The sequence below is a fragment of the Hyperolius riggenbachi genome, chromosome 4 (assembly GCF_040937935.1).
Source record: "Hyperolius riggenbachi isolate aHypRig1 chromosome 4, aHypRig1.pri, whole genome shotgun sequence".
NCBI classification, from domain to species: domain Eukaryota; kingdom Metazoa; phylum Chordata; class Amphibia; order Anura; family Hyperoliidae; genus Hyperolius; species Hyperolius riggenbachi.
Genome location: NC_090649.1, coordinates 235,196,773 through 235,209,097, shown reverse-complemented (window position 1 = coordinate 235,209,097; position 12,325 = coordinate 235,196,773).

Below are 12,325 nucleotides of genomic sequence, written 5' to 3'. Positions count from 1 at the left end.
CAAAAAAGGAAAAGGAGTCAGGAAATTTGGGCGCTGGGTACTAATGATAGTAATATATTGGTAATATTACAGATATTGTATTTTACAGATAGATTATTTGTAACATTACAGATATTCTACCAGCACCTTCCCTAACCCATCTCTCACACTAATCCTGTTATTGACATCCAACACTAACACCCTCCCCCTCCAAACATACATCAACTCCTAACACTAACCTACCTACTTATGCCCAACACCACCCATAGCTAATGTGGCTATCAACTGCAAAGAAGTTGAACCCCGGATGACCAATTGCTTACCTCGTACTGCCACTAAACTCCATGAGCCAGAACTTGAAGGAAATCTAAACCGAAAACAAAATGAGTTTCACTTACCTGGGGCTTCTACCAGCCCCAGTGTTCTCCCCACAGCCATTTACCTGGGTGGGCCGCCCGGGTGAGATCCATGAGCGCCCGGGTAAAATTATCCCCATTCTGTGCATTAATTAGTGAGCAGCAATGGCTGTATCATTGCAGCCAACCGCTGTCACTCAGGGACGCTATCTCCGCCCTCCTGCTCAGCTCCCAGCAGTTGTGTGTGGTGTGGAGGGGCGGGGAATGCAGGGACATAAAACACGCAGTTCGGTTGAGCTAAAGAGAGGAAGCACAGCTCTCAGAATGTACAGCCACTGTCCTCTTCCTCTCCCTGTACTTGCAGCTCATATGAGCTGGAGATAACGCGCAGCTGTGTTCTTTGTAGAATGTCTTGACAGACACTCTCCTGCTCTCCCTATACTGGTCCTGCTGCCAGACGCAGCGTGTTTGTGTATGTGCGAGTCTCGCTGGCTTCTAATGGAGGAGGGGGGCCTCTAACTCACTTAATGGTGTAGGGAGGAGGGGTGCGCACGATTTCCCACCTAGTGGCACTCAGCATAACCTTCCCCACCCGGCTGGAAAAATTTCTGGGCAGAACACTGCAGCCCCATGCAGCCATCCTGTGCCCTCGCAGTCACTCATGGCTCTTTTGGTCCCCTGCTGCCAGCTAGTTTTGTTTTTGGCGACTAGGAGTCGGCCGGCCGACATGCGTACCTTTTTACACATTCCCGCTGGTGTAGGAAGCTATCACAGACATTAACAAATATGCTTTACGCGTTATGGGTGCAATGCGTAAAATTTTAAGCATTGTACCCGTAACACGTAAAAATGTACGTGTTAATGTCCACGATAGCTTCCTGCATCAGCAGGAATGCGTAAAAAGGTACGCATGGCGGCCGGCCGACTCCCAGACAGCAAAAACAAAACTAGCTGGCAGCGGGGGACCAGAAGAGCCATGAGTGACTACGAGGGTACAGGATGGCTGCATGGGGCGGGTAGAAGCCCCAGGTAAGTAAAACTTTTTTTTTTTGGTTTAGGTTTCCTTTAACCTCTTGAGCACCATGGTGTTAAACCCCTCTAGTGACCAGGCTATTTTCTACTTAATTGGCTACTGCAGCTTTAAGGCCAAGCTGCAGGGCCGCACAACACAGCACACAGGTGATCCCCCCCCCCCCCCCCCCACCGAGCTCTCTGCCTATGAGAGCCAATTGCTCTCTTGTCCCCCAGGGGGACAGCCGTGTCACACGGCTGTCCCCAGTACAGCGCTTCTGCTGATGCTGATACACAGCGGTTTCGCCATGTAACAGTCTCCGCCCACCAAGCAGGAGATGCGCGCGCAGCCTGCGCTAGATCTCCTGCAAACTGCTGCTTTAGGACTGTTAGGAGGTCCTGGGGCTGCCGCTGCGGCCACGCCCACCGGCGTGACGCGGTCGGCAAGCAGTTAAAAATAATCTGTACTCTAAAATTCTTACAATAAAAAGCATACCATTCTATTCATTATGTTCTCCTAGGCCACTCTGTGCTTTTTCTGCCACTCCCTGCTGCAATCCTGGCTTGTATTTGCCAGTTTTAGGCAGCGTTTACAAACAAAAAACATAGCTGCTAACCAGAATGTGATAGGCTGAGAGGAGCTCAATGTGTGAATCACACAGAACCTGCAGGGGGCGTGGAGAGGGTGTGTATAGCGTCTGCCTATAACAGCAGACAGCACATTCCTGCCTGAGCCCGACAAAGCTGTCATAGGAAAGAAGATTAGATTATCTTCTTTCCTATAGTAGTGGCTGGATAGTGTACTGGTTAAGGGTTCCGCCTTTGACATGGGAGACCAGGGTTCGAATCCTGGCTAGGTCAAGTACCTATTCAGTAAGGAGTTCGAGGCAAGACTCCCTAACACTGCAGGGTGGCCTCCTGAGCGCGTCCCAGTGGCTGCAGCTCTTGAGCGCTTTGAGTCCGACAGGAGAAAAGCGCTATACAAATGTTCGGATTATTATTATTATTATATAACAGAGATAATACAACCACTGTGCAACTAGGAAAGGCTGCAGTAAGACTGACCACATTAGAACAGGTATAGGAACTTATAGGATAGAAGAAATAAGACTGAAAATTTTGTTACACAGTCTAAGCCCTCCACCAATATCCAGGGACTGGTTACATAGTAGTCAATTATCTGGCACCAATGACAGACTCCCACTGCCATTTAGGTACATAGTAGCAAACTCAGTGAAACCACCTCCACCACCATTCAGAGTGTGGCTACATTGTAGCCAAACTCAGTGCAATGAAAACTTCCTCCCCTCTGATGACAGCTGGAGTTTAGCTATCTAGTAGCCGAACCGCAGCACATGTGGCACCCAAAAATGTCTAGTCTGTGCCGCCAAAGATCACAATATAAGTTTCCAAGTGAGCTATACGTCCATATCAGCTTTTCCAATTTGGTTCCTTCATGAAACAGACTGGCCTCAACTGAGATAAGGGGTCCCAACCAACGTTTCACACTACCCTTGCCTTTTTAGCTGGTTTCTGGGTAAATTGATGTTTTTTTGGAGCGAACCACCCTGAATGCATTTTTCATTCACCTGCATACTCCAGCTTTTAATATCAATATAGATATTCAAGCACACTCCCCAGGACAATATAGCAGTTGTAAACAGATATCACAACTTCAGATATTCAAAGTGAATAATACAGAGCAAACATATTCAATTAATGTATTTTTATTTTTTTTCTTCAGGCTCAGCCTCACCATCAGGCTACTTCCTGATTAATCTAAGGCATCCGCCTTAGATTCAGGTATTTCTTGCATCATTGCCTGAAAAAAAAAAAAAAAGAATTTTACAGCCCAAAGTAATCTCCAAACCTGTATAGTAACTTTAATGAGCCTATTCATTTTATTCACCCCCCACCCCCAACCTAGAAGTAAACTTGGAGAAATTAAAAGCGGAGGGTAAGGAGGTGACGGAAGTAGTGTCAAAAGAAAAGAGACTTATTCGTGAACTCAAACACAAAATTGATGACCAGGAAAAGAGAAGCAGAAGAGACTATTTAAAAATTACATATAAAAATTAGAGGCCTTCCTTCTGCAATTCAGCAAAGGGACCTCCCTCAAATCGCCCAAGATTTGTTTAAAGGAATTCTGGGAGAAGTTCCGCCAGAAAAGCTAGAAATTGATCGGATCCACAAAGTAGGAAAGGAAAAGCTAGTAAATGGAAATATGACCACAGATATTGTGTAAACTCCACTATCATAAGACTAAAGCAGAAATTCTGGCAAAAACAAGAATGCAAAATACAATACTTTATAAGGAATTTAAAATAGAACTTTTTCAAGATTTATCAAAGAGAACAATTGACAGGAGAAGGCTTTTAAAACCTATACTTGTAAACATTAAAAAAGCTGAGGGACTATATAGATGGGGCTTTCCTCTCTCCCCAAGAGCCACAATCGGCTCAAAGTCTTCGGTGCTCAGGGATGGTGAACCCGTGCAACCTTTTTTGGCTTATATGGGCTTGCCCATTATAGAAATTCCTGAATGGGAAGAGTAATGAGAAATAATAAAGATATATAAATTAGGAGGGGGGGGGGGGGGCTGGGATCAACAGGTCCACTCTGGTCAACTATTAGTTAGATCATGGTTGGAAGTGCCTAGAGACAAAGTATAGGATTCTCTGGGCACCCAAACTGGGCTTAACTGGTGTGAATGGTATGTATGTTGGATGTGTGTATGTTAACAGGCTTTGCTTGGTGGAGGGAGGAGAGAAGGAAGGAAAAAAAAAAAAAAGAAAAAGAATGAGTTTATTAAAATTGATTACTATAAATGTTAAAGGAGCCAATTCGGGTAAAAAAAAGGGGGGAGCATCATAGACGAACTAATTAGAAAAAAATGGATATTGCCATCTTACAAGAAACCCACTTCAAGGTTGGTAAAAAGCCTTATTTTTTATGACAAAAGGTATAAATTATGGATCACGAATGATAATGCTAGTAAAAAAAAAAAAAAAAACTTGGTGTTGCCATTGTTATTAGATCCAATCTCGATTTCGTTGTATAGATAGATAGATAGATAGATAGAGAGAGAGAGAAGCGAGGGGCCCGATTGCGCTGGGGAGGGTAAAAGGTGTTGCTGTAACAATCGCAAATGTTTATGCACCCAATACGAATCAAGTGGGATACCTTGGTAGATTTCTAAAAAAAAGTAAATAAAATGGCTAAGGGATTGATTTTAATGGGAGGCGATCTAAATTTAGCCCTTAACCCTGAGATGGACTCCTCTAAAGGTAGTAATAAGTCGTTGGTTGGAAATCTCCCTACATTTAAGGACCTGTTGCACTCTAATAAGCTCATAGATATTTGGAGAATTAAAAATTCTTCTGATAGAGGACTATACTTTCTTCTCGCCACCCCATAAAAGCTATTCAAGGATTATTGGTTTATTCCCCATGCGTCTATATCTGATGTAGTTAATATCAGTATAGGTAGTTTTACATATTCAGACCATGCGCCAGTAGAATTAATAATAAATATATCAAATAAAAATACTCCTAGACCTAAATGGAGAATGGACCCTAAATTATTAGACGAGGAGGAAATCAGAGAAAAAATTAGATCTAGTATTTTGGAGTTTTTGAAATACAATGATATTAGGGAGCACTCACCGGAAATATGGCATGCCCTTAAATGTGTAATCAGAGGGGTCCTCATCGGTATTAAAGTTAAGTGGTTTAAAGATCAGAAAGTAAAAATTAAAAATTTGGTAAATGAACTAGTGGACCTGGAAAAAATACATAAGAAATCGGGATCGGATCAAAAATTATTCCAGCAGTTGACGGCAATTAGAAACTAGTTAAATCAAATTTTAGATTCTGTGTGTAAAAAAAGAATATTATGGTGCTTATGACTCATTCTGTAGGGGTAAAAATAGATCTGGTAAATTTTTGGCAGATTTATTGAAGAAAAAAAGAGCCAGAGGAAAGATTCATTGGAAAAATTATTGATGGAGAAGGAAATTTGGTGCATGAACAGGAGAAAATCAGTAATGCCTTTGTTGACTATTATACAGAAATCTATAATATAAAAACCCTTGATGTAGAGGCCTCAAGTCCTTTTCTGGAACAGTCTGAGCTCCCCTCAATTAAACGAGAACTGAGACAAGTATTCGATGAAAAAATTGGAGAGGGTGAGTTTGTGGCAGCGGTTGACAATGTAGTCTATGGTATGATTGCTGCTTCCTTGCAAAAGTCTACTTTACAATCTGTGACTGCAATCATCTGCACGTCTATGGTATGCTTGCTGCATACATTGCTACTAAGACTGTTTAATATAAATTTGAGTAGTTCAGCAGTGTTTGTAAATTCACATATTACATTTGTGAATCCTTGTGTTCCAGCCCAGTGACCACCAATTATTTATGGCAGGGCTGTTTTTGGTAGCCACACCCATTCTCAGCTGAACTGTTTTTCCCAATTTCTAATTGAGAATCACTTCCAATTCCACCATGGTAGCTATCATACCTATTTAAGTGCTGGAGCTTGGTCACTCGTGGCCTAGGTCACTCGTGCCATTTCATTCCTAAGTGCCATTTATTACGAAGTGCTTCACAACTTACCAAGAATTTACCAAAAAATCACCCAGGAATTCAAACAGGATTCAACAGCCACAGGACTCTGCTGGAAACTACTACTCTGCATCCACAACTTCCTCCAATGCTATTGCTAAAAATGCCACTGCTGGATATATGTTGCACAGCCAAGTAGACTCTGCTTCTTCATTTACACAGGTTTGCTTGCACTACCTGCATACTCATATAAACTGTTTAGTGGTTGAAACTTCCTGGTTATAATCAGAGACCATTACTATGTTTACTGCACTTTTTCTCAGGTTCTGCCTGTCTGCAAATATCTACAAGTTGCATTGCAATATGCATCCTCCCAGTGTACCACACTTCATATTCATTTCACCTGCTCTGCTTTCCTCACCTTACTCAGCTTCTCATGAACTGTTAGCTCTCCTGAAATCTCTCTCTCCCTCCAGCAGCTCAAAAACCTCACAAACATTTAAAACCTATTTACATTTGCTTACTCTCTCCCTCCTACTCTTACTTGCAGCTGGTGATATATCACCCAATCCTGGACCACAGCCTGCTGCCAGACAAGCATCCCCTGCTGACCTGCTTCATACACTTCACAGCCCTCTGTCCACAAATAACCTCAACACCCATCCTCGCTCCAACCTTATTTCCATCCATCCCACCCACAAACACATGCTCCCCCTACCCTGCGGTCTCTGGAATGCCAGATCCGTCCGCAATAAACTTACAGCAGTCCACGATCTCTTCCTCTCCAAATCCCTCACCATCCTCGCACTCACTGAGACATGGCTCACCCCCTCTGACTCTGCCGCAGAGGCTGCCCTCTCCTATGGTGGGCTTCACCTCAGTCACACCCCCAGACCAGACAACAGGACCGGGGGAGGGTTGGGTCTGCTCCTCTCCCCATCCAGCACCTTCCGTGTCCTCACCCCACCTACCTCCCTACAATTCACATCATTCGAGGCCCACACCATCCGCCTCTACCACCCCCTCCCTGCCATTGTTGCGGTCTTATACCGGCCTCCAGGCTCCACCCCACAATTTCTCGATGACCTTGCTTCCTGGCTCCCTCACATCCCCTCCTCTGACCTCCCCACCATCATCCTTGGGGATTTCAATATTCCCATCGATGAAGCCCAGAACTCCGCTGTGACCCGGCTACTCACCATTGCCAACTCACTTGGACTAGTACAACACACCAACGCTCCCACTCACACTGCACGTCACACTCTCGACCTTATATTCACTAAATCCACCGCTATTGCAGACCTCGACATCGCACCCTTTCCACCCTCAGACCATCACCTTCTCACCTTCAACCTCCTCACGGAAGGCACCTCCAAACTACCCACCCGCCCACCTGGTCGATGGCAGCGAGACCTACGCAAGCTCAACCCTAGCGTCCTTGCTGACCCCCTCCATGCCCTCTCCTCCACTCTCCCCACCCTAACCTGTCCTAATCTTGCTGCAGCTCAGTATCGCCAAACTCTCTCATCAGCCCTAGAGAAAGCTGCTCCACCAATATTTCGCCGCAACCGACCCCCTAACCCCCAGCCCTGGTGCACTACCCATACTCGCAACCTCCAGAGGGAAACACGCGCCACTGAACGGAAATGGAGGAAATCTAGACTTAACCAGGATTTCCTACAGTACAAGACCAACCTGCTGCAGTTCCACACTGCCCTTGCTCATGCGAGGCAGGAATACTTTACCAAGCTCATCGGAGCACAAGCTTCCAACCCCCGGCGTCTCTTTGCCACTTTCAACTCCCTGCTTAACCCCCCCCCACCCTCTGTTTCCTCCCTCTCTGCCACAGATTTAGCCACCCACTTTACCAACAAAATTGTCTCTATCCGCCGGGAAATATCCAATCTCAAATCTTCACCTCCCACCCCCTCCCAACCAGCTCCTCCTCCACCCTATCCTCCCCTCACATCCTTCACTCCTACTACCACCGAGGAAGTCATCCACCTACTGCAGACTTCCCATACCACTACTTCCCCCCCTTGACCCCATCCCTTCTGATTTACTCCAGCATCACTTCACGGAATTGGCCCCAGTCCTCACTACCCTGTTCAACCTCTCCCTATCCACAGGCACCTTCCCCTCAGACTTCACGCAGGCCACTGTACTACTCCTGCTCAAGAAATCCTCCCTCGACCCCTCACTACCCTCCAACTACCGTCCTATCTCCCTCCTCCCCTTTGCCTCAAAACTCCTCGAGCGTCTGGTTCACAAACGGCTGACCCAGTTCCTCAATGCCAACTCACTGCTAGACCCACTGCAATCTGGATTTCGGCCTGCCCACTCAACCGAAACTGCTCTCAAAGTGGTCAATGACCTTGCCTTAGCTAAAGCTGAAGGTAAATACTCCATTCTCCTCCTTGACCTTTCAGCAGCTTTTGACACAGTAGATAATCCCCTACTCCTCCAGTCCATGGGCATTCACGATCTTGCCCTGTCCTGGCTTTCATCCTACCTCTCCAACCGCTCCTTCACGACCGCCTTCAATGAGTCCTCATCCACCCCCAACCACCTCTCGGTGGGAGTCCCCCAAGGTTCGGTCCTTGGCCCCCTACTGTTCACCCTATACACATCCTCCATTGGCAGGGTTATCTCCTCCATGGGTTTTAACTATCATCTGTATGCAGATGACACCCAGCTCTACCTCCACACCCCTGAAATATCCACCACTACCATGGACAAGGTCGCCTCCTGTCTATCAGCCATCTCCTCCTGGATGTCCGCTAGGTTCCTGAAACTAAACCTAGACAAAACGGAATTTATGATCTTCCCACCCCGGACATCCATAAACCTCCCAGATGTGCAGGTCACTGTTAACCACACTACCATTCACCATACCTCTCAAGCCCGCTGTCTGGGTGTCACCCTGGACTCCGCACTCTCCTTCACTCCCCACATCCAAAACCTCACAAAGTCCTGCAACTTCCACCTTCGTAACATCTATAAGATTTGCCCTTTCCTGACCTCTGCCACCAAACTCCTCATCCATGCCCTCAATTTCCCGCCTTGACTACTGCAATGCCCTGCTGTCTGGTCTCCCTATGACCCGAACAGCCCCACTGCAGTCCATCATGAATGCAGCAGCCAGAATTATCCACTGCTCCACCATGGCAGATCCCCTCCTTGAATCCCTCCACTGGCTTCCTATTCAGTCCAGAATCAGATTCAAGATACTGTGTCTGACCTACAAATCTGTCCACAAAACCTGTCCAACCTACATTTCCGATCTTACTCAGAGGTACACACCTAGCCGCTCACTCCGCTCTTCCAATGAACTTCGCCTAACCGCCCCCCGCATCACCCAGTCCCATGCACGTCTCCAGGACTTCTCAAGAGCTGCTCTAACACTATGGAACTCCCTACCTACACCCATTAGGGCAGCCCCCTCCTTCAACATCTTCAAGAAAGCCTTCAAAACTCACCTTTTCACTCTGGCCTACTACCCCTCACAAGTGCTCTAAACCCACAGCTGAACTCTGGTCTCCTACCTCTCGTGTCCCTACCTCTCCCTTTAGATTGTAAGCCTTTGGGCAGGGTCCTCCTCTTGTGTCCAACCTGATCATGCACCTCCATTACTGTGAACCCATGCTAGGCATCTGAGTGAACCTAACTTGCCTAATCTCCATGCTCCATCCAGTGACTGACTAAGCATTACCTTGTACTCATACTGTGCTGCGTGATCTAGTCTTTCTTGTATTCAGGTATTGTCATTTTGCTGTATGTCACCCCTAAATATTGTATGTATCCCTATTTATTGTCCAGCGCTGCGTAATATGTTAGCGCTTTATAAATACAATAAATAATAAATGTATTTTCTGGCGTGTAAGACTACTTTTTAATGGCTTGAAAATCGTCTGAAAAGTCAGGGGTCGTCTTATACGACGGGTGTAATTGATGCCGGGTGATACGTGATGCAGATACGTGATGCGCGTATGTGGCATGCTGATGTTACCTGTTGGAGCCTCTCAGCTCTCGCTGCTGAGGACTGTAGTGAAGCGGCGCAGGCGCACACGTGCAAGATCTGAGAGGCAGAGAAGTAAATAAATAGGATACAAGGGTGGGCCAGACGGGTGAAAGAGGCATGTTTTATGGGCACAGCACAATCTATTCTTCCATACCTCTCCGATAAACAAAGACAGGGAGAGCTGACCAATCCGCTTAGGGAGAGTTGACCAATCCAACCAGTCATTTGCCTGTATACTGTTATATACTGGGTATCACATATAGTACAGCACCAGTATCCATTTAAACATAGCAACAGTATATGATGTTTTTTTAAATTTTTATTTAGTGTGCGTTGGAAAAGGGGTAGTCTTATATGGTGAGCATATCCCAAACAAAAATGTCAAAAGTTAATGACTATATCAGATTTTCACACAAAAAAAAAAGTCTAAAAATTAGCAGAATGTTCAAAGCAAAAACTTCTAACAATGTTGTAAATGTGTTGTCCTCAAAAGTAAACTTAACTTACACGGTCAATCTGTCAATGTAACAGTTTATCAGCAGACACAAGAGCACACGGCTTGAACCAACTCTTATTCATAGAGGACTCTTTCACATAATGGAGTTGCGGTAAGACATTTTACCGCAAGAGGCCGCTGAGTCACTGAAAGTCTATGCAGACTTTCATAATAATGAGATGCAACATGCTGCGATGGAAGTAGTTAAATCACCGCATACCCGCAGGAAAGTCATCCGTGCGTTACCACATGATCTGTGCCTACCGCACAGATTATGCAGTAATGTAAAGCTGGCCCGATTTGTGCCCGTTTCGACAGCAGATTCGATCACTGGGATCGAATCTGCTGCCAATCGTTCACGCTACACGCCGAATTTCGATCCATTTCGTCCGATCCCGTCGATCGCGCTGTGCGGAAAATAACCGTCGATCGCCCGCGGGTAAAGAGTGCATCGCTAGCGGCGTTCGAGTGCCCGACGACCGACGCAATAGAGTCCGCATACATTACCTGCTCCGCTGGCGCGACTCCAGTCTCCCGGTCACCAGGTCCGGCATGCCTCACTTCTAGCCCGGCAGGAAGTTTAAACACGCTCTACTGTTTAAACTTCCTGCCGGGCTAGAAGAAGTGAGGCATGCCGGACCTGGAGACCAGAGCGCAGACAGAGCAGCGGTGACCGGGGGAATGGAGTCGCGCCGGCGGAGCAGGTAATGTATGCGGGCGGGCGGGGGCAGCAGCAGCGCCACCACAACAGATTGTGAACGGTTTCAGGCTGAAATCGGTTCACAATCTGTTTGCAGTAAAGGTGGCCATACGATCCCTCTCTGATCAGATTCGATCAGAGAGGGATCTATCTGTTGGTCGAATCTGATGGCAAATCGACCAGTGTATGGCCACCTTAAGTCTATGGCCATGCAGTAAGTAAACAGAGCACACATGTGATGACCGACAGGAATGCCGGTAACGTATTTTATGCCAGCAGGGAGTACATCCTTGTCAGGGGGCCAGGCCTATGCATATTACCATTGGGGTTGAGCTGTGGTCATCTGATGGTGGTATGTCTTCCTTTGTAATTGCTCTGCATGTACTGGTACATCTCATATGTGGCAGTCTCTTTTAATTGAATCCTGCAGGGTTTGGGCATGTCTATTTAGCATTGGAATGCTGCCCAGTTTTAATTAAGGGCTGGTTAATGTGGCGTTTAACACAGCGTTTCAGACGCAGCGTTTGTGATCTTCCGCCGTCCCATTCAAGTTAATGGGAGTGTTTAGAGCTGGCTTTTGCAGGCTTTCATGGAAGCCTGGCGGTAGATCCCGGCGTTGCATCTTGTAAGCAACATGTTGCTTTCAGAGGCAGTAAAAGCTGGGAAACCATTGCAGAGACCTGAACTGCTAGCCTTAAAGACTTCCCGAAAGCCTTCAAAAGCTAACGTCTAAATGCGTTTGAACGTGGTGCCGATCGAAAGCTCGGCAGAAGCCTGCGTGATTCAGACCTGAAGGTGTTTATTTTTCCAGTATACGAACCTGTGTGGCTGTGGCAATGCTCTGGCTCACGATTAGACCTCTCCCGTTTCATGATTGGCCAGAGGACGCAGCTCCAATGACCTACCCACATCCTGGGGAAGCCGCCCCATGTGTCCTGGTGGGCATTTCATTTGTATTAGTGAATGTGCAGAAGGGTTGGCGTCTCTCAGTTTCAAGGAGGAGTGTGTGTTTGCATACATTAACAGTTATTATGCACATGCTGTGTAATATGAAGGTGTTCCCCATCAGGTCTGCCGCTAAACTCCGCCCACACTAGCACTGATTGGTGCACACTTGGTGGATTGGGTATTTAACCTCCTTAGCGTTCTGCCCGACAGTGTGTCAGGCATGCCACTGAAGAGGATTTACTGGCCTCTG